The sequence below is a fragment of the Coptis chinensis genome, chromosome 9 (assembly GCF_015680905.1).
Source record: "Coptis chinensis isolate HL-2020 chromosome 9, ASM1568090v1, whole genome shotgun sequence".
Classification (NCBI taxonomy): domain Eukaryota; kingdom Viridiplantae; phylum Streptophyta; class Magnoliopsida; order Ranunculales; family Ranunculaceae; genus Coptis; species Coptis chinensis.
In genome coordinates, this window is record NC_141464.1 from 30,292,820 (window position 1) to 30,313,022 (window position 20,203).

The 20,203-nt window shown below is 36.0% G+C and overlaps 1 pseudogene across 1 annotated transcript; it reads right to left on the reverse strand.

Annotated features, from left to right (window-relative positions):
• Positions 1–12,303: 12,303 nt before the first annotated feature.
• On the reverse strand, positions 12,304–15,060 carry LOC147475518 (V-type proton ATPase catalytic subunit A-like; annotated as a pseudogene). The gene is made up of 6 exons (XR_015209721.1): positions 14,998–15,060; positions 14,795–14,896; positions 14,628–14,688; positions 14,400–14,532; positions 13,729–13,835; positions 12,304–12,569 (listed from the first exon to the last, which is right to left on the reverse strand). The product of XR_015209721.1 is annotated as a V-type proton ATPase catalytic subunit A-like (transcript).
• Between the last annotated feature and the right edge of the window lie 5,143 nt (positions 15,061–20,203).

A 20,203-nucleotide genomic window follows, 5' to 3' on the forward strand; every position in this document is an offset into this window, starting at 1 on the left:
TTCAAACCAAACATAAGTTTTTTCTCTCATGGGGACATTAAGTGAGAGAAAAGGGGTAACTCCCTGGTACTCCTCTTTTGCCTAAAATAACACTTTTTAGAATAGTAACTAGATCCTATCCTCTGCTAGTCTCGTTTCCTTCCTTTTTAGGTTGTTTAGACCATCACAGAAGTGAGGGCAGCTCAGGCAAGTGCTAGTCCCTCATTGCATTTGACGAACCCCTTCTCAGCACTAGCTACTGAGGATGTTTACGGTGGAAATGGTGGTACAATGTCAAACCCCAGTAGCAGTAGGCCGCTGTTAGTTACTCCTTCTCTGTATGTAAGGAACACACCGCCTTCTGGAGGTTTATTGTTCAGCTCTCGTGGTAACACTACAGTAGCCTTGTGGGCATCCTCAAACCCTCTAGAGGTAATCGAAGACAGACATAGGGATTCTGGTACTCGAGGAAAGGAAGTTGTGATTTATAATACAACTCGAGATCAAAATGAGCTAGCAAGTAATGATGATAACATCTTGACTGAAGAGGAGTTATTCCACTTCAATTTAGAGAATAACACATATGCAGCCCTTGTACTGGAGGAAGAAGGCATAGTAGACGATGATATCTCTAAGCAGTAGGAGGAACCATTTGATGATTAGAATATGGTATGAAACCTAGCTACACCTCTGTGTATGCCATCACATGTTACTACTAGAGCGCAACTTCAAAAAGGGCTCAGGTAACAAAAACAAATAAAAATGATAGTTTTTTATGAAGATATGTATATACAATGTTAGAGGAATAAATTATCTGAAAAAAGGAAGAGATTTAAATATTTTCAGAACTCGAAATAATCTTTCCTATTTTTGCATCCTTGAAACAAAAGTCAAAATAGAAAAATTTCAAGGTATTAGCAATGTATGCTGCCCTGCTTGGTTTTTTTAGAACAATTACTTTAGTGATCGCTCTGGTCGTATTTGGATAGCTTGGGATCCTTCTCAGCTATATGTTTCCAAAATTATGGAAAGTGCTCAGTTTATTCATGCTCAAGTCACGGTACTAGCTTCTTCACAAGTGTTTCATCTTACAAGTATCTATGCAAGCAATAAAAGAGTAGAAAGGCAGATTCTTTGGCAAGACCTCATCAATCTGCATGGAATAGTCACTGGCCCTTGGTGTGTGATGGGCGACTTTAACAATGTCCTTTACTCTCATGAAAGGATCAGCTCAGAATTGGTGCATCCTAGGGAAACTACTCCCTTTGCTCACTGTCTCAACACTGTAAGTCTTTATGATCATAGCTTGAGTGGATGTTTTTTTACTTGGACTAACAATGGAGATGGTTTATTTCGAAAGTGGTCTAAGATAGACAGGTGCTTGATTAACTCAATGTGGGTAGCTATGTTCCCTTTTTCTGGAGTTGAATTCTTACCACAGGGACTCTCTGATCACACTCTGATTGTGTTAACCCTCTTGAACAAGATTATCTGTAGACCTCCGTTTCATTTTTGCAACTACTGGCTGGTTAATCCTTTATTCAAGGAAACCCTTAGCAAATGTTGGTCTATACCACAACAAGGAAATCCCTCCTACATGCTGTCTAAGAAGCTCAAACTTCTAAAGGCTGCTCTCAAAGGATGGCTGAGACTCACCTCCACAGATCTTCAGAATTTGGTGAACACTGCAAAAACAAATCTTGAAGATATACAGAAAAGGCTGCATTCGAAACCTCTAGACATTCATCTTTTTAATCTTGAAAGAGTAAAGAGGTCGGAGCTCTGTTATCTCATGCTCATGGAAGAATATGATCTTTTGCAAAGAACCCACACTGATTGGCTATCTTTTGGGGACAAATGCAATGCATTCTTTCATAACTCTGTCAAAGAAAGGAAGAACAGAAATAACATTTGGTCTATTATTGATGCACAAGAAGATATGCAGGAAGGTCAAGATAATGTAGCCCAAGCATTTATATCTTATTATTCTGATCTCTTGGGTGAAACCTTTCTATCTACATGCTTTCTTCAGTTCTTAGAGCAGCTCGATCTCCCTGGGTTAACCTCAGATATGGCCAACAAACTGGTGAAGGATATCACAGACTTGGAAATCAAGGAAGATATTTTCTCTATGGAAGACAACAAAACCCCTGGTCCAGATGGTTTTAATGCCTTCTTCTTCAAGAAATCTTGGGACATAATGGGTAATGATTTCATTCTTGCAATTAAGCATATTTTTTCACATAAAGCCATCTAGAGAGGTACAAACTCTACTTTACTATGCTTAATACCCAAATCTCTTACCCCTTCTAAGGTTGATGAATTCAGACCTATTGCTTGTTGTAATACTATTTATAAATGTGTTACTAAGATTCTTACAAGCAGGATGAAGGACTGTATCACTTTCTTAATCTCTGGAGCTCAGTTTTGCCTTTGTACCAGGCATAAGCATCCAAGATAATCTCATTCTGGCCCATGAATTGATTCGAGGTTACTCAAGGAAACATGGATCTAGAAACTGTGCTATCAATATTGATATAAGGAAAGCTTTTGATTCTATTAATTGGAAGGCCATGGAAATGATTCTGCACATCTTTGGTTTCCCCCCTCTCTTCGTAGAATGGCTTACAATGTGCTACTGCTCTCCAACATATTCCATTATGTTAAATGACACCTCTGAAGGCTTCTTTGAAGGTGAAAAAGGTTTGCGACAAGATGATCCTGTCTCGCCATACTTGTTTGTTCTTGTAATGGAAATCCTCTCTGGACTACTAAGGCAAGCTCTCATCTCTGGGCAGATTCATCCCCACTTTAAGTGCAAAAAACTATGTATCTCTCATCTGTATTTTTTGCGGACGATGCCCTACTTTTCTGCGCAAACGAGACATGGACTCCATTTTAGCTGTGAAGGAGATACTCCAGAAATTCTCTCAAGTTACAGGACTGAATATAAACTCGGCCAAATCCACTTTACTTGTTGGTTGTATGTCCTCAGCTGCTGGTGAAGACTTAGCAAATTCATTGGGTATCTCTCTCATATCTCCCCCAATCTCCTATCTTAGGCTTCCCCTGACGTCATCAAGATTTGGAATAAGAGATTGTCTCCCATTGGTGGAACATTTAACTTCCAAAATTTCAAACTGGAAGAATAAAACGTTGTCAAGAGTAGGTAGGCTTGAACTCATTCAATCAGTTCTTTCCTCATTTCAAGTTTATTAGTCCAAAACTTTTTTCCTCCCAAAGAAAGTGCTTGACAAGGTTTCCAAGATTTGCAATCGATTCCTTTGGTCTAGACCTAGCATGACAAACAAAATGCATTATGCAAGTCATAAGGTTCTTAGATTCTGAAAGGAACAGGGTGGTTTGCATACTGTGGCCTGGTTTTTAGAATTGCAGTGAAAGAGGACTCTTTGTGGGCAAATTGGACATGGAGCCAGTAGATCAAAAAGCACTATTTCTGGACTATGAGAATTCCTTCCAGCTGCTCTTGGGTTTGGCAAGGAATCCTATAGCACAGAGATATAGCCAGGAATCATATTAAGTATATTATTGCAAATGGCACTAATACATGGTTCTGGCATGACCTATGGTGCTCAAGCAAACCTCTATGGGAGATATCGGAAGCAAGAAATCTTTTTAATCTTAACGAGGCAGCAAATGTTAGTGATGTTTTAAAGCAAGGCGAATGGTTCTCAGCTATTACCTCTCTCCCAGATGGACACATCAAGAATATTATCCTGGGGACTGAAGTTAATAGATATCTGGAGAAGGATGAAGTGGTATGGGCCCCTAGTACCACTGGGGATTTTACAGTGAAGTCAACATACTCAGTGCTAAGAAAAGTGAGAACAAAGGTAAAATGGTATAGAGTGGTGTGGGGGAAGCTCACTGTACAAAAACATTCATTCACTCTATGGCAGTTACTCTCAAACTGCCTTCCTACGCAAGACAGGCTGATCCAAAATAAAGTCCTGCAACACTCTGAATGCAGTCTCTGTAATGCTTCGATAGAGCACTCCAAACACTTATTCTTTGATTGTCAATACTCAAAGAACATATGGGAATCTGTTAAGAGGAGACTTGGGATATGAGGGGATGTAAAAGGATCTACTGAAGAATGGTACAAGATCTTCCTTCTTTGTAGAATCAATTCTCCTAGTGTTGATATCTATAAGGCATGTATTGGTGCTACAGTACATCAAATATGGTGTGAGCAAAATCGAAGAAAGAAAAAAAAATCTAAAGGTTTTGGCGTTGCAGTTAAGTATCAAGATCATGTCCAATATGCAGCTATATCTTCAGCGGAATCTAATTGACGTGAAGGAATCTGCATCTCTTAGAATATTGGCAGCAAGATTGGGGCTGAAGCTAAATTTCAAGGATCCAATCTCCAACTGGATCGTTTGGACACCATCAGAGGAAGACGCATACATGCTCAATACTGACAGCTCTGTTCAAGACAATGGCAATGGCTTTGGAGGGATCATCAGAGACACTCTTGGGAATGTTAAATTGGCGTATGCTGGCAGCTCACCTAAAACGTCAGTTGTATATCAGGAACTTCTCGCGATAGCAAATGGTCTTCAACTTTTGATAGCGCAAGGTATCTCCAAGTTAGAAGTGAACTCGAACTCTTCAGGAGCTATCCACAGCATCCAGGATTCAGGCCAAAGCCCATGGTACTGTGCAAACATTGTGGCCCAAATAGCTTTTCTAAGAAGGCTTTTTGTTAAGTGCACTTTTAAGCATGTATATAGAGAGGGTAAGCAGGCAGCTAACTATCTTTCAAAGTTGTACAAATCTCGGGATGAGCTTGTCATTTCTTTTACTCCACCTCTTGATCTAAAGTTACATAGTATTGTGGAGGAGGATAGAAATGGAACTATGTACTTGAGATTTTCTTCTAATACAGGTTGAGGTCTGCCATAACCTCTAAACTTTTGAAAAAAAAAAGCTTATGTCATTTTCACGCTTCAAGGCGTTCATCTATCATCTTGTGTGTCATACACCCTTAGATCAAAGCATGTGATATACCATTGGATATGATTTTTTGCACTGATTGTTTAGATAGTTCGTTTGTCCAAATCGGACCAATAACGAAGTGGGGATTTCCACTTTACGAGTTACGAGAAGGAACATGACCTTTTCAGTATTTCCGAATTTCATATGGGCTTGGGCCAAAATTTTCAAACCCTAAAAACCAAACAACTGACGGTCATGCACGGATTTAAATTCCAACCACACGACCGCCCAACTCACTGCCTCAATCACACAAAACCCTAACTCACAAAAATCAACCTAACATGTGCTCGCGCCTCATCAACCCATGCCGCGCATCTCTCTTCACCAAATTCAAAACTTTTCCTATAGCTTCTAGCAAATCTTCACCTCACCTCATATCCACTTTTAATTTAACAAAAACATCCACTCATGGCTGCCAATCGAAAGATTATACCCGAAATGGATTTTCCAAATCTATTTGATTCGGGGGGTTTTTATGTTTTCTTCAAGGGACAGATCCTTAGAAGAGGTTGGAGGCCACTCTTGCTAGAACCCTCTACTCATTACTCCCATTCTCTTGTTCAAGATTTCTATCGTGGCTTAGCTCGCGATAACGAAGGTTTGGTTACCTTTTCATTTGGGGGAGGTTCGCATGAGTTAACTAGGCAGTTAGTTCGGTCGGTTTTGGGTATCAAAGCACGACACGAGGTCCTCGAAAGTCTGTAGTTCTATGGCACAGTGTTTGATTTGATGCTTGCGACTATGTTAGAGGGCGACTACACCAATGGTTCCACCAGTGCGAGGCATACTTCTTTGAGGAAGAACCAGCTGGCAGTGGCAACTTGGATTGCCCATAACCTAGTGGGGACGAAGAAACCTTTGGATATAAGTAAGTCGATCCTTCACATTCTTTGGATCTTACAGACTCGGAATAACGGGTTCTGTATTTGTTCTTTCTTATGGGACCGACTTTCTCAATTTAGAAAGAGTACTGCCCCCCTTCCTACCCTTGTGACTAAGCTTATTCTTAGTTGGGGAGCAGCAGTTCTGAGTGACTTTGTGGTAGTGAAGTTTACCACATTCACTCATGTCTACCTTCACTGCGTTCAACACGAATGGTCTTTAAAGGTTATAGAAGAGATCGAACACGGTCTCGATGATGACGCCGCTCCTCCTCCACCACCATAAGATTACTTTGCTCTAAGAGCTCTGTCTCAATTCACGCGAACCATAGATGCTCTAAGATTCATGCATGAGGGTCAGCGTCAGCTACATCAATAGTTGAGTGCAATTCAGCAAGAGCAGCGTGACTTTTAGGCCAGCACTCTCCAGATGCTTCAGGAGCTATAAGATGAGATAGTTCCACAGGCTCCTACGCCTAAGAGAGCTCGACGAGAGGGAAGATGTAGGAGTAGTTCGCGTTCATCTCGACGTAGTTAGTTCCCCCGGGCAAATTCTGACTAGGTAGCTCCCTAGTGTCTACATAGATAGATATAACTTGTTTTCATATTAGTATATGTCTTTACTTTCTGCAATTCTAGTTTTTATTAGTAGAAAAAATGGCCGTTTTGTACCATGAACTTTGCTGGTTTTATCAATTTGGGCCAAGAACTTTTTTTTTAGGCAAATTGGGTCATGACCTTTTTTTTTTGTATCAGTTTGGGCCACCGTTACCATTCCGTTACTTCACATGCTTATGTGGTGTGCCGGATGTATATGTGTCCGACCAAATGCTTATGTGTCACCGTTGAAGTGCACACCTAATCACCGATGACGTGGCATCAAAATTTCAAAATGTTTCTAACCCGAAATTTCACATAAGTTTCATAGAAATTTCACCAAACCAAAATTTCACATAAGTTTCACCAAAATTTCACAGAAATCTCTAACATAAAACACTCAAGCCCACATATTGATTTCGGCCCAAGCCCAAAAAAATTCACTGTTCATCTTCCTCACCAACTTGATTAGTATTCTATCCTATTCTATACCAACCTTCACATTGATTGAAGTCAGTCACCGATTTATCTTGTGCAAAGTTGCAAACCATGGTCCCATCCGCATATCCGGAATCCAGCAGACACATGTAAGAAACCCCAACAGCTCCTTTTAACCGATTTATCTTGTGCTAAGGTACTCATGAAAGATTGTTGGCATGGTCTTAGTTAGGTTAATTAGGCGCCCGGTCATGGCAGAGGACTATGGAATATCCTCGATTGTTAATTGGACTCCTAAACAAAGTGAAGTTGGCAATCTTTGGTGCTTTGATGAAGGAAGCTTGAATCTATAAGGTGGCGATCTACCTTTTTCTTTCATGGGTGACTGCTTTATGACCTTGCTCTAATGTTCTTGGCTTTCTACCTTAAGACTTTTGCTCAAAGGGCTAGAATGAAAATTGACACAACCAAAGCTATGAATGAAATAATGTTCCAGCAAAGCTCCTATATACTACTTACCAACTTAGGATTTACTAAAACTAGTAGAGCAATCAGGATGATGACGACAAGGATAAGGATGAGGAGCAAAATCAAACCAATGCACATCCACTTCCTGCTACTCCTCTGGTGATCCTTTGCTGTCTTCAGATTCTTGGTCCCATCCTTAACATAATGTGCGGTGTGGAACACATGGTGTTCAATATCATCCAACCTGACAACCTACGATTCGCTTCATTGGCTTGATCCATGTCCTCAATTCGAACCCTAATAGTCCTAGCCTTTTTCAAAACACTCAAAATCTATGAAATCTTTGTACTTTGACTGTTTCCAATTTTCTATTTTGGTCAATTTCAAAATTCAAAATTTGATTTTACGATGACGACATTATGACATCATCATGCCACATCAGCTGTTTCTAGGTGTCGATTACAGCAGCGCCACATAAGCTTCTGTTAAGCCACATTTGCATCCGTTAGTACACATCAGCATTTGAAGTAACAGAAACACACCGGTGGCCTAACGTGATAGATTTTGCAAAGGTCATGGCCCAATTTGCTAAAAAAAAAAAGTTATTGGCCCAAAGTGATAAAACCAGCAAAGTTCATGGTACAAAACGACCATTTTTTCTTATTAGTATTATCTGTTATGTATGCCTCTGTTTAGCAGAAGGACAAACAAATATATCATCCCTGTAATGATGCAAGGTTTATGGGTGGATTAATCTTATTACTATTGATATTAGTTGTTAATATGATATTAATTTATTTGGAGTGTTAGCATTGGTTAGGTATATATATATATATATATTTTTTAATAAAGTGTTAGTATAGAAAAAGGGTTTTTTTTAAAATAGAAAGAAGGGAGGGCTTATTTGCTTAAGTTGGAACAAAAGGAGGGCTTTATAATAAATATGTTATTTGTTTAAGATTTTTAGTAGATAAACATAAAACCTTTTACAGAAACAGAGTTTTTTTAGTTTTAAAAGAAAACATATTTGATATTCAAAGAAAGCTTGCGTTTTCAAACAAAATTTAGAGGGGTTTTGTTTAGAAATGATTGTATTAAGTTCTCTAGGTGACTAGGGTGGTTTTGGTATTGATTTGGGTGACGAAATTTAAAGCTTTTAAGTGGTAAGTTTGCTGATTTTTCGTCCTTTTTGCTTCTTTTTCTTTTATTATCATCTAGAATCGTATTTTGAGTAGAAATTTATGATTTAAACACTACCCTATCATTATGCTATGAGAACCATACTATATTCTTTTGTTTTTAAGTGTTTAGACATGATTTTTCATGGGTTTTTGTTAGGTATTTCTAGAAACACGAATTTGAAGCTGAGTAGTTGTAATTTTCATTGTGTTAGTTGATTATATTGAATGGAGGATATGAACAGTAACTATGGAGTGTATTTCGATTGTCGTCGATGAATTTTAAATCATGTAGAATGTAGTAGTGTTTGGTATTACGGTTAGAAACTAGAGAATTCTTGTAAGTTTAGAGTATGTCTTAATGATTAATATAAGTTACCAATATTTATTTCAGTGGTTTGGAATGGAAGAGAACTAGTGGTTGCTAGTTAACCGAGGCTTGGGTTTTGGTTGCAAGTAGAAGGTAGGTGGATATTACTTCTCTTAGTCATTTATGAAAAATATATATTGTACAATATTTTGATGTGATGCGTGTGATTGCTTGGTTGTGCTGTAGAATGATTGGCTATGTATGGTATTGGTTTTAGAGATGGAAGTTAGTTGATAGTGTAGCTTGCTATATTATTGAGTTATCAGTTATGATTACAGGATTGAAGAATGGTACGTATTGATTAAAGGTGTAAGTAATTTAAATTAGCTGCGGGCTTGTCATTTAAATTAGCCACGGGCTTGCCTTTTAAATTAGCCGCGGGCTTGTCTTTTAAATTGGCCGTGGGCTTTGTCATTTAAATTGGCCGCGGGCTTTGTCATTTAAATTAGCCGGGCCATTGTCATTTAAATTGGCCGCGGGCTTTGTCATTTAAATTAGCCGCGGGCTTGTCGTTTAAATAGGTCGCAGGCCATAGTTTATTCTAAATACTTGTATATTGATACTCTGGGATGTTTAGAAGAGGGTTGGTTGCGATTCCTTATATATAATTCTTTGTATTCGTCCGGCAACAAAGAACTATATTGGATGGTTAAGGAATATATCTCTTAGTGGTTATGGGGTTTCTAATAGATGAAAACATTCTTAACGTAATTCGGGAAATCCCACATACTTTTCTGGGCATCGATTTATCTCTGTAGATTAATTAGAATGTGGTTTGATTTGTAAAATATACTCAGGTTGTGGTAGATATTGCTATGAAGGTTAAGTTGGTTATTTAAATGTTTAAGCTTATACTAGAATATTATATATATGCGTGAAATATTTTTATGATGATTAATAGCAATTGTATCTTCCTACTGGACTTTTGTTCACCCCCCTATCTCCTTTTTTCAAATATAACTGTCGAAGATTGCAGTACTAATTTAGTGGAGTATGTAGAGCAGCACGAGGAGTAGAAGCTTTGGAGTGAAGCTGTTTATAGTTAACCTTTTATTTTCCTATATGTATATGTTTGTAGTGTAGTCAATACTTTATCTTTTGGAAGGTGTTGTGTATATGTTTTGATGGGGTTGTATATATTTGGTTCGCTTTCTATTTAAATATGTTTTGGTTTTCAAACTATGTAAAGTTATATAACTTGGAAGGGTTGATATATGAATATTAGGTTATTTTGATTTTTCAGGTTATGACAGGTTTAGGTATATGAAATGTTGAATATACAAAGGAAACTCTGCTGGATTCTTGTAGAAAAAAATTTATATGAGGGTTTATTTAAATTTTAATGTTGAAAGCTTATTAACGCCTCGTAATCTTTATTGATTTTGGGGCGTTACAATCCCCAAATTTTTTTATTTTCTACATTATGCATGTTTTTACAAATAAATTCAAAAACCCAAAAATTTCATGCTAAAATAATTATGTTTTAATCTTTTAGTTAAACCATGTACATCTTATTCTATATCTATCAAACCCACGTTCCAAATTTGTTTGGGGCGATATGTTCTCATCACGAAGAACAAAGCACTGGTTACTGCCATTTTTGCTCATGTTCCTATGGTAATCTCTTTCCTTTTCTTCATACTTTAAGGACAAAATATATTTCTGTTTGGGGGTGGTATAGTAACATTCAGCAAAAACTAGGCATTTATTATATAACAATTATTATATTAGATATATTAAGTATATTTCTTTATTTCTTTATTTCTGTTTAGTACTAATTTTTTTTCAAAAAGACCAACAATATTTTCTGGTTGAGTACTAAAAGTCTTGTTTTTCTTTTTTTATGATGAACAAATGGTTTAGAAGTCTCATTATAGCAATAGAGTAAAGATTCGTTCTTCAAACTTAGACTAATATACATACAATAGTTTCTGCATCTTTTCATGAATGGCATGCATCAATATCTTTGATTTTATATAGCAGTAAGTTTCCAAAGCCGAGGTTAGAACAATTAAGTTCCATATCCTGTGAGAATCTAGCCAAAAGCCTCATCTGAATGATTATTGAGTGATGACACAAAGGATGTCCGGATAGATAGACAACACGTCCACTTGCTTGATCACCACACCATATCCTTGGAGAGAATTTAGGCCCTTTTTGGATCGATATAGCCAAATAAACATTAAAACCCCAAAAAGATAGTTTTTCTCTAGTTACCCACCTTGAGCCTTCACCAAATTCTAAAAACTTTTTTATTTCATCACCATCAATCCCTTAACCGTTACTACACACAATAAAAAGCGTTCATAGCTGACGAGTTGAGAATTGGATGAACAGTAAAAAGAGAAGAGAAGGCCTTCTACAAAAATAGAATAATTAGAAGCTTCAAAAAGAAAAGAAAGAAAAGATTCAAAAATAAAAATCTCCTAAAAGTTCAAAATCAAAAGGAGTCGATTTCAAAAGAAACAAAAGCAAAGTTAGAACTCCCAAAAATCAAAATCATATGGAGTCACAAAGCCAAAGGGCTAAAAAATGAATCACAAATTTAGAAGCAAAAGAACAAAATGAGGTTCTTCTCTAGTTACAAATATCCTAAAGACCCAATTTCTCAACTTATCAGAGTTTGTTTCCCCTTCCATTTATTTCTAAACCACTGCCATAGCCCCGTAATTCCTAGTAAAAAACCTCTAGCTCAACTAGAAATAGGATGGTGTGATAGTAAGTGGATATTGTGATCAATCGACCCTGATTTCTTTGGACTTCATTCGTGTATATGAGAAATATAAGTGCCCTCTACACTTGAGAAAACAAAACTTGAGTGAATCTATCAGAGAGTTGTGATTGCAACACACCCCTGTGAGAACCCACCTTAAGAACGCTCTCCAAAAGTTTCAGAAACAACTCTGCTTTTGCATTTCACCGCTTATGTTTTGCATATTTATTTTTAGATGATTAAATTACTGTGTATATGTTATTCTAAGTTCAAAGGAACTTTTCTTTATTTCCCCACTAATGAGACGTATAGACTTTTGAGGATAACAAGGAAACAAGACCCTTCACTACACCATAACAACCTATTTGTACATCCGTTACAAAAAATATTAGTAACGGTTATCTTATGTTGACACAAAAGCATGACTAATATTAGTAACGGATATCTGTAACACTTATTATCCGTTAAAAAATTTACTAACGGTTATAAAATGTCACTAAAATTAATTTCAGTAACGGATACGTAACCATTAGAAATTATTAGTAACGGTTACCAAATTTGTTTATAAAAAAACTTTCTATTGCTAATGGTTCAGTATCAGTTACTAACGAATTTTTATTGTTTAAAAAAAAATTGTTGCTAATGATTCTCTATCCGTTACTAATGAATTTTCATTGTATAAAAAAAATATCGGCCACTTGTACTGGCGCACGTTCATACAACAATCACAGTTACAAAACTCTAACAATTCAAAAATTAAAATTTCATACAATATTACAATGTTATCATCTAAATTGGACAAAAAATCTAAATATTCTGACACTTCTTATGCAATGAACCTTCTTCAGTTGGAACTTCACAGTAGCCTTGTGGTTTACAACCCTTTGACTTTAACACTTCCGATGGGCAACTCAAAACTTCAACTTCAACTTCAATGGTTGTATTTTGTACAGTCACAATTAGAATCATGCGAATTAGTTGCAGAAAAAGGCAATCAATTCTAAACAAGCGTGTATCAATTTAAACATATTAGTAACATTTAGAAAATCATTTAAAAAGAAGTGAAGTATAATATGAATATTTGATGCCCAAACGAAGAAATTTGACAAAACAAATAAAGCAATTGGTAGTTGCAATAAACAAATAAGAACATAAGACTTCTAAACAGACCCAAAACTATCAACACAGTTTCATGAGCAAGTCTTATGACTGTTACCACAAGAGAATAACTGTATAACTGCACTTTTTTCTTGCCTTTTGCTTGTCCTCTCTTAATTTTAAGAAACAACTCAATAAGGTAGATGAATTGATGCCTTATGTTTAATAAAAGGCTTGTGATGTTAGAAGTTGAAACATAAGTTGTTAGGGAACTAAATCTGCTCATTCTGTGCTCTCCAATACAAACTATGCCAGTATGCACGAGACTAGATCCCAACCCAATTGTTTACTAAAAGATGAACTAACACAGGCAATGAAACCTTATTTACACCATTCACAATACTAATAATGTAATAATCGTTTGACTTTGGATGTGAAAGATTGATCGACATTCTCTATACCAGCAAAAGATACTGTTACTTTCTCTGAACAAAGATGACGACTTCACACAATCATTTCTTCGTCTTTAATAGTGACTTGTGGTTATACAATGAGGGGTAATGTCCTCTTTTAAATATTTGCAAGAAAAAGAAAAAACATACTAGAAGCAAATCGAGCAAAGTATATGCAGTCTCCATCTTTAGTTGATTGGGAATGAAATCCGATTTTCAGGATGCCATGGTCTCCCACACCTTAATTTGCATAAGTGAAACTCATTTTCTAATATGGTTGTTTTACTTACTTTACCTGAATTTCTAAAATAGTTCACTACTTTCCCATATTTTCCCACCTTCCTATTTTGGTTATTATATATTGTTGTGGAAACTGGACAAACAACACTTTTATCAACTTATTAGGCACCAGGGTCAAATACATATATTTTACAGAAAGAAAACCCCTACCAGATTTATTATTTTACACCTTGTTAGGGGACCGAAACATTTAAGACATCTTGCACCAAAAAAGAAACCAAGAAAGGCATACCAGATGCCCTGAAATTTCATAGCTTACGCTTCGCCTTTGAGATGTTGAATCAACCATCATCTTGACATTGTAGCCCATATCCCAGAAGTATTCAGCAATTGTGATGCCTGGTAATATTGTATTCACACAAGTATAAGCAAACACAATAAACCACACAACTAACTACTCCAATGGTATCACCACTTTGTGAAATCAAACATGTAATGTATTTATTTACAAATACAAAGATAACTCAGTAACCCCAGATGCGAAACAGTGGCTTAAATCAACTAAAGAGCTTAACAAAACCATTCTCTGAAACTAAGCTCATAACTCAAAGAGTCAAACCTTGTGTATGGAAGACTTCTCTTTTTTTTTGGGTCTTTTCAAAATATAGACCAAAAACATAAAAGAAAAGTAAAAAGAGTGTTTAGTATGTGTGGCACTAATCTAAAGAAGTCCATCAGATAGATCCTTCTTTTGGTCGTAGTAATATTCACCAACAATGTGCATAAACTAAACACACAAAGTTAATCAGATCAAATGTGAACCTATTTTTTTCTTTCTTTTTTTCCAATCAATCAAAGTGAGCAAATGAATGGCTATAGTTAAAAAAAAGTAATAATATAAAATTAAATTAAAAATAAATAATTAAATGACGAGTCACATGAGAAGCAGGAGCAAGATATTGCTTGTATATATGGAGGCCTCTCGAGCAGTGACAGGCATAATAGAAGTATTAGCTACAAGTGTGGTCCTTTTCATTACAGATTCTTCACAGCCATCAGACAATGTCATTGTTAGTTGAGGGAAATCCATAAGAACCTAGATAATAAGGTGGTCAGTATTCAACAAGTCTTCCTCCTAATTACATATAATTAGTTGTTACATTTATTAATATCACAAATACTGATGCATACCTCCGCCATTTCATTTCCTCTTTCTCCACACCCCACATAAACTAGTGTCAGAATTGGAGTACTGCATACACATACATAAAGTACAATGAGAACTCAGCAAATCACGTAAAATTTCTAAGAGCTCGAATCTCCATATGCAACACAAGTGAATAAACAAACAAACTCACCTTAGAAAAAGCTTGACTAATAACTGTTTTTCCATAACCAAATGCACTAGGTATAGCACAAGTCCCTCCAAGAACTGAAGGGAAAAGGGCATCAAGAACATGCTGCACAAATGTACAACAGAATTATCAGGAAACAATACATATAATTGATTTAGTGAAATTGTTAATAAAAAATGACTTGATGCAGTCATTTTGCATATAACCTGCCCAGTTAGGAGAGGTGTATCAACAACAAGCTTGGATGCAACAGGCCTTGGTGAACGAATTAGTGTCAGGAAAATGTGTTACAGAGTATAAGTATGTGGTGGGAGCAAACTGTTTTAGTAATAAGACTGCTAAGAAAACTAGTAACATGAAGCATGGTAACTTTCTTTATTACACCTTGAAACTCAAGCTCTAACACTATGTCCTGAAAAGAAAGAAAATAAAGCATAGTTAATGAAAAAAAATAAAATGTCTCGACTCTATCTCAGCATGCCTAATACCTAATGCAAGACATTCAAAAAATAGAATCTCAAACGGGTTGTCTTCAAAATGTTGCTCTCAAAAGAGCATCCTAACATTGCGCATGTTGAGGGGAAAAATTGGTGCGCCATAGGGAAAAATTACCTACGAAAAGCTGACAATGCCGAAAGCTTTCTTGGAATGGATCACCAACCCTAGACTTCCAAGAGACCCCCTTCTTCCTCCTCTATTCGGGCTGGGAACCGGCAATGCAAAAACTTAATTTCATAAGTTTGCATTGGCGGAGTTAAAACACCTGTAAAACAAACAAGCATACATATAATACAATCAATGGACAAGTTTCAAGGATAGGCTTGGTGGAAGACTAGGCTTTCTTGCTAGTTTAGTACAAACATAAAGCAGTCCAATGCAAATGAACCACACCTCCACACTTCCACAATAAATCTTAACTCAAATGGGGTATTGTCTGACACAAGGCGTGGCATAGATGGACTGGCGAGGATATCATTAGGTAATGCACTCTTTGCGTTTACTCGTGCTAGTGGTGCAAGATTCAGATCTTTATTTGTGATAGATAATAAGTCTTAAATTCACACTTTCACAAGGTCATGGATATTTAGTAATATACATACCTGAGATTGTACATGTGGCACAACTTGTAATGAAATAACTTCCCCCCTGTGATGGCAAGCTCAAGTTGCAACTTGTTCATCAGTGAGCCCACCAATTCAGTAACGCAGTCTATCTTGCATGTAATGCTGATGAAAGATGAGAAATAAAAAACAAATAAACATTGCTACAAATAGTAAAATGTGCTAAAGAACAAAAAGGGTCCAATTACAATGAAAAACTAACCTCATGATTAAGAACACATACATCTTTCTTACTTATCAACTAGGCTAAACTAGATAACAAATTGCATACTTGCTATAGATGGAATGGGCGTCCCTTTAAATTGAATCAAATACTAATTTAAATTGAAATGATAGCTTACAAATTAGTTTTTGATACGTTATGTTGGCTATATGAAATAGTTACATAGACAACATCACACCAAGCTTTGAACTAATTTATGAATAATAGGCTAGTTTATGGGATGGGCCTACTTGAAACTTAGCGTATGTCATCTATTAACTTATGCAAGTCTACTATTAGGCTCAAGTAAATCTCATTGAGGTGGTCAACTTTCTATGAAGAAGATTAAAGCATGCAATACACAAGATAAGATCGAAAATAACACTGTAATAAACGATAAGAATCCAGCTATAGCTATTTTACCTCTAGCTCCCCACACCTGCAGCCCGATCATTTCCAATTCCACCTTAAATATGGCAAACCAGTGTAGACCTGTCGAATGCCTATCAACTTTATGAAGTATGAATATGCACAAGTAGCTAGATGTAGTAATGTAGTTGTGTTGTGAACTATGTGGAACATGCCATATTAATTAATGCACATGACAAAATTATAATATCAACTCATAGCATGTTAGTAACCTAGATTGAAGAAACACAAAATATTCAATACCTTCTTTACAAATTTGATATTCAATATTCAATACCTTCTTTACAGATTTAATATATTAACTTGAAATCAATGTGAAAAATTTACAGTTTTGATATAGTATCAAAAAATTAATGCCACTTAATTCGTAGTGATCAGTTTCATTATTTTATTTTATAGTTATGGTTATTACCTCTAAACCCCATTCAATTTTATCTTCATAGCCACACCTAATAATGTGAATGGCTTCTTTGAGCAGAGCTGCTTGACTTGAGGAGGTAGGGAGTCCACCTTGCTCCATAAGCAGAGAAGTAATGAACGTAGCAGATTGTCCAAATCTTTTCTCAAAAGTCATCTAGGACATCAGTAGCTCCTTATTCTCCTTTACTACTAGAAGGGGAAAATAGAAAACTTATGATTTGAGAAAGGAAAACTAACAAACATTTTAAAGCAAATAGTTTATGAGTATTTAGTTAAGGACCTGATAAACCTTCAAGATTGGATCCTACTCCATTATGGTTGGAATATTTGTTGAGCAATCCAAAGCATGGGTAGCAATCACAACTAACCATCTTTGGACGTTTAGGCCCCTCCGGAGGGTTATAACCATATAGAGCCTGTCTTCTGAAAACATATCCAGTACCCACATATCTCATATTGTATTCCATCTAGACCTTTCATGTTAATCTACAAAGACAAGGAAAGTAATCTCAATGTCTTTTTTTTTGTTTAATTTTACCTCTGATAACCTTGTTAGGTACCTAGTGAAATCAAGAGGAACAACTTACATTAAAGAAGACCGAGTTTCTATTGGCATATCGATCGCTCCTGTTAATGTCGTCAAACCTTTGAGGGAACTGGATGTAACAGACCTTTCTTCCAATCTGTGGATCATCAAGAAACACACTGCCTCCTCGAGCTGCCTTGCTATTATTTATGTAGTGGTCACAGTCCAAGTTTAGTATAAAAAGAGCATTTGTAAGGATGGCAGAAACACGCACCTGGATTTTACCAAATAGAAATGAATACATTATGACTGTTAATTCCAATATTAATGCAATCTATAAAACTGCATTTCTAGATTAATGCTTCCAGTTTTGGCTGCAAGATACTATGAATACAATGGAATAAACGTTGTGACGCAAAATATGTATTTACAGTTTTTTTGGAAATTAGAATATACTACACAATGATGTGACATCCTTACCAGGGCATTCATGGCTCCAACTTTCTTGAAGAAACAAAGCCAACAAGAGTAGATTTCCCACCCTTGTCATTGATACACACAGTACAACATGAGATTATTAATATAAACTAAAATCTATCATATAAAGACGCAAACTTTGGCCATGGTTGACAGATTATACTAGTAATCATGAACATACACCCTTATAATCATACGTCTAGACAAACCCAAAAGCTAATTCATTTTTTTTTTTGGAAAATGGAAACACTAGAGACCGTAATTGAAAGAAGATTCACTAAACAAAATGTTACCTTGGACAAAGAAGAAGCTTTCTTGAGCAATTGATGGTGTAAATTGAACGCTTTAGCCAAAACCCTAACTGTTAGAAAGGAGGAAGAAGAGAAGATTAAGAAAACGAAAGAGAATATACGACTTACCTCAGTGGGTAATACTAGCGGCGGCATAGTGGTAGCGGTTTTCTATGCGGCTTACCTCTTCACTTTTCTCTTTAGTTATTTTGTTATTGAAAAGGTGTGAGAGATGAGCGCGAGAATGAAAAACATCCCCCCAAAAGTTTTCACCCAGTTTCATTTGTTTTCAGGTTTTCATTTATTATTATTATGTTTTTTGGCAATAGGTCACACTTAAATATCCGTCACCTAATATTGGGTAAATGTTACTAAATAAAGCAAGCATTTGCCTACATAATATGTAACGGTTAGTAAGATTGCTAACGAAAAACATGTGTGACAAAAATTGTAACGGAAGTATAAGTGTTAGCAATCAGTTTTCCTAAATGTTGCAAATTCAGTGATATGGTGTAGTGCTTTGTACTAGATAGAGGAAGTTTATAAGTACCTTCTATGGAAAACTCTCACGATGCTTAAGCTCGTCCACTAGGGAATTCCTAGTGGTTTAAGGCCATTTTCTTATGGTCAATGCAATCCCACTCCACAAAACGAGATTAGTATAATAAATCACACATTTGTGATCTTAGTTTTTTTTCTCTTATCTTTGCTTGAGGATAGGCAAAATGATGTTTGGGGGTAGTTGACCAGTCCCCAAATGTACATTTTATTACCTTTACAATGCTCCAATTATGTCCTTCTTATGCTTAATGAACATACAACTTATAACTTTTGCTACCTTTTGCAGGATACAAGCCATTTAGGACGTTTATTCCTAAAACGTGCATTTTAGCGCAAAAAGGATTGCTATTGATGCTGCTTAGGAAGATTCCAGTTTATGAGCAAAAGTGCCAAAAAGTCAAAGTCAACTATCAAGGACTTAGGACTAAAAGCTGAAGAGTCAAGGACTCAAAGCTAAAAGCTATGGAATCAAGGACTTAAAGCCAAATCAAGAATTCAATTATATGGGCTAAAGTTAAAACCCCTTAAAGCTTAATCTTATCCTCAAGGTGTTTCTAGAAGAAGGGGCCAATATATAATTGGTGTCCTATATAAACCAAAGTGGGAAGAGAGAGACCCTTACCCTAGAATTAATATTTGGTCATTAGGAGTAGATAATATGTTTTAATTAATAGTTTAATTTGTTATTTACTTGTTTTCCATTTTTTTGTTCTTCAAGCTTTAATTGGTAAATCAAGTTCTTATTATCTTCAATACAAGTTTTCAATATTGTTTTCAATACAAAGTTTTCATTACTTCTTCTAATCTTTAATTCAACCCTAGAAACACCAGTCATACTCATTTGACAAGTTCAAATGAGTATAACTTTGTGAGCAAGATATCCATCTAAACCATTTCCATACTTGTTTGTCTATCGAATCTATAGTTTATTTAGATTTCAAACCATTCTAGATAAAAAAAAAACTAGTGTTTCCACCATTTAAAACATCATGAACAAGAGTAAAGAAAGACTATAAAGTTTAGAAATAAATTTTCCAACCATCAAAACCATTCCTCCTAACAAATGATCTAAAATGAACAACTAAACCCAACCCCACTTTCTCAACATGTCAGGTGACCGCGAGCTCATCTCCAACAGTGATATTTGATTTTTTCACAGTTTACTTGTTTGTACTGTGAAGCTCGGATTTTGTAATGAAGTAGTATAAATCAATGGAACTTGTTTGTAATAGATAGAGATATAAGGGAAAAAAGAAAAAGAAAAAAGAAAATAAAAAATATGAGTTTTTGATTGATTATGTGGAAGAACATGAGTGAGCACTTCGTTAAAGTTCTAAACTTACCAAGAGATTAGAGTTTTCATTCCCTTGAAAAGTTCAAGTGTGC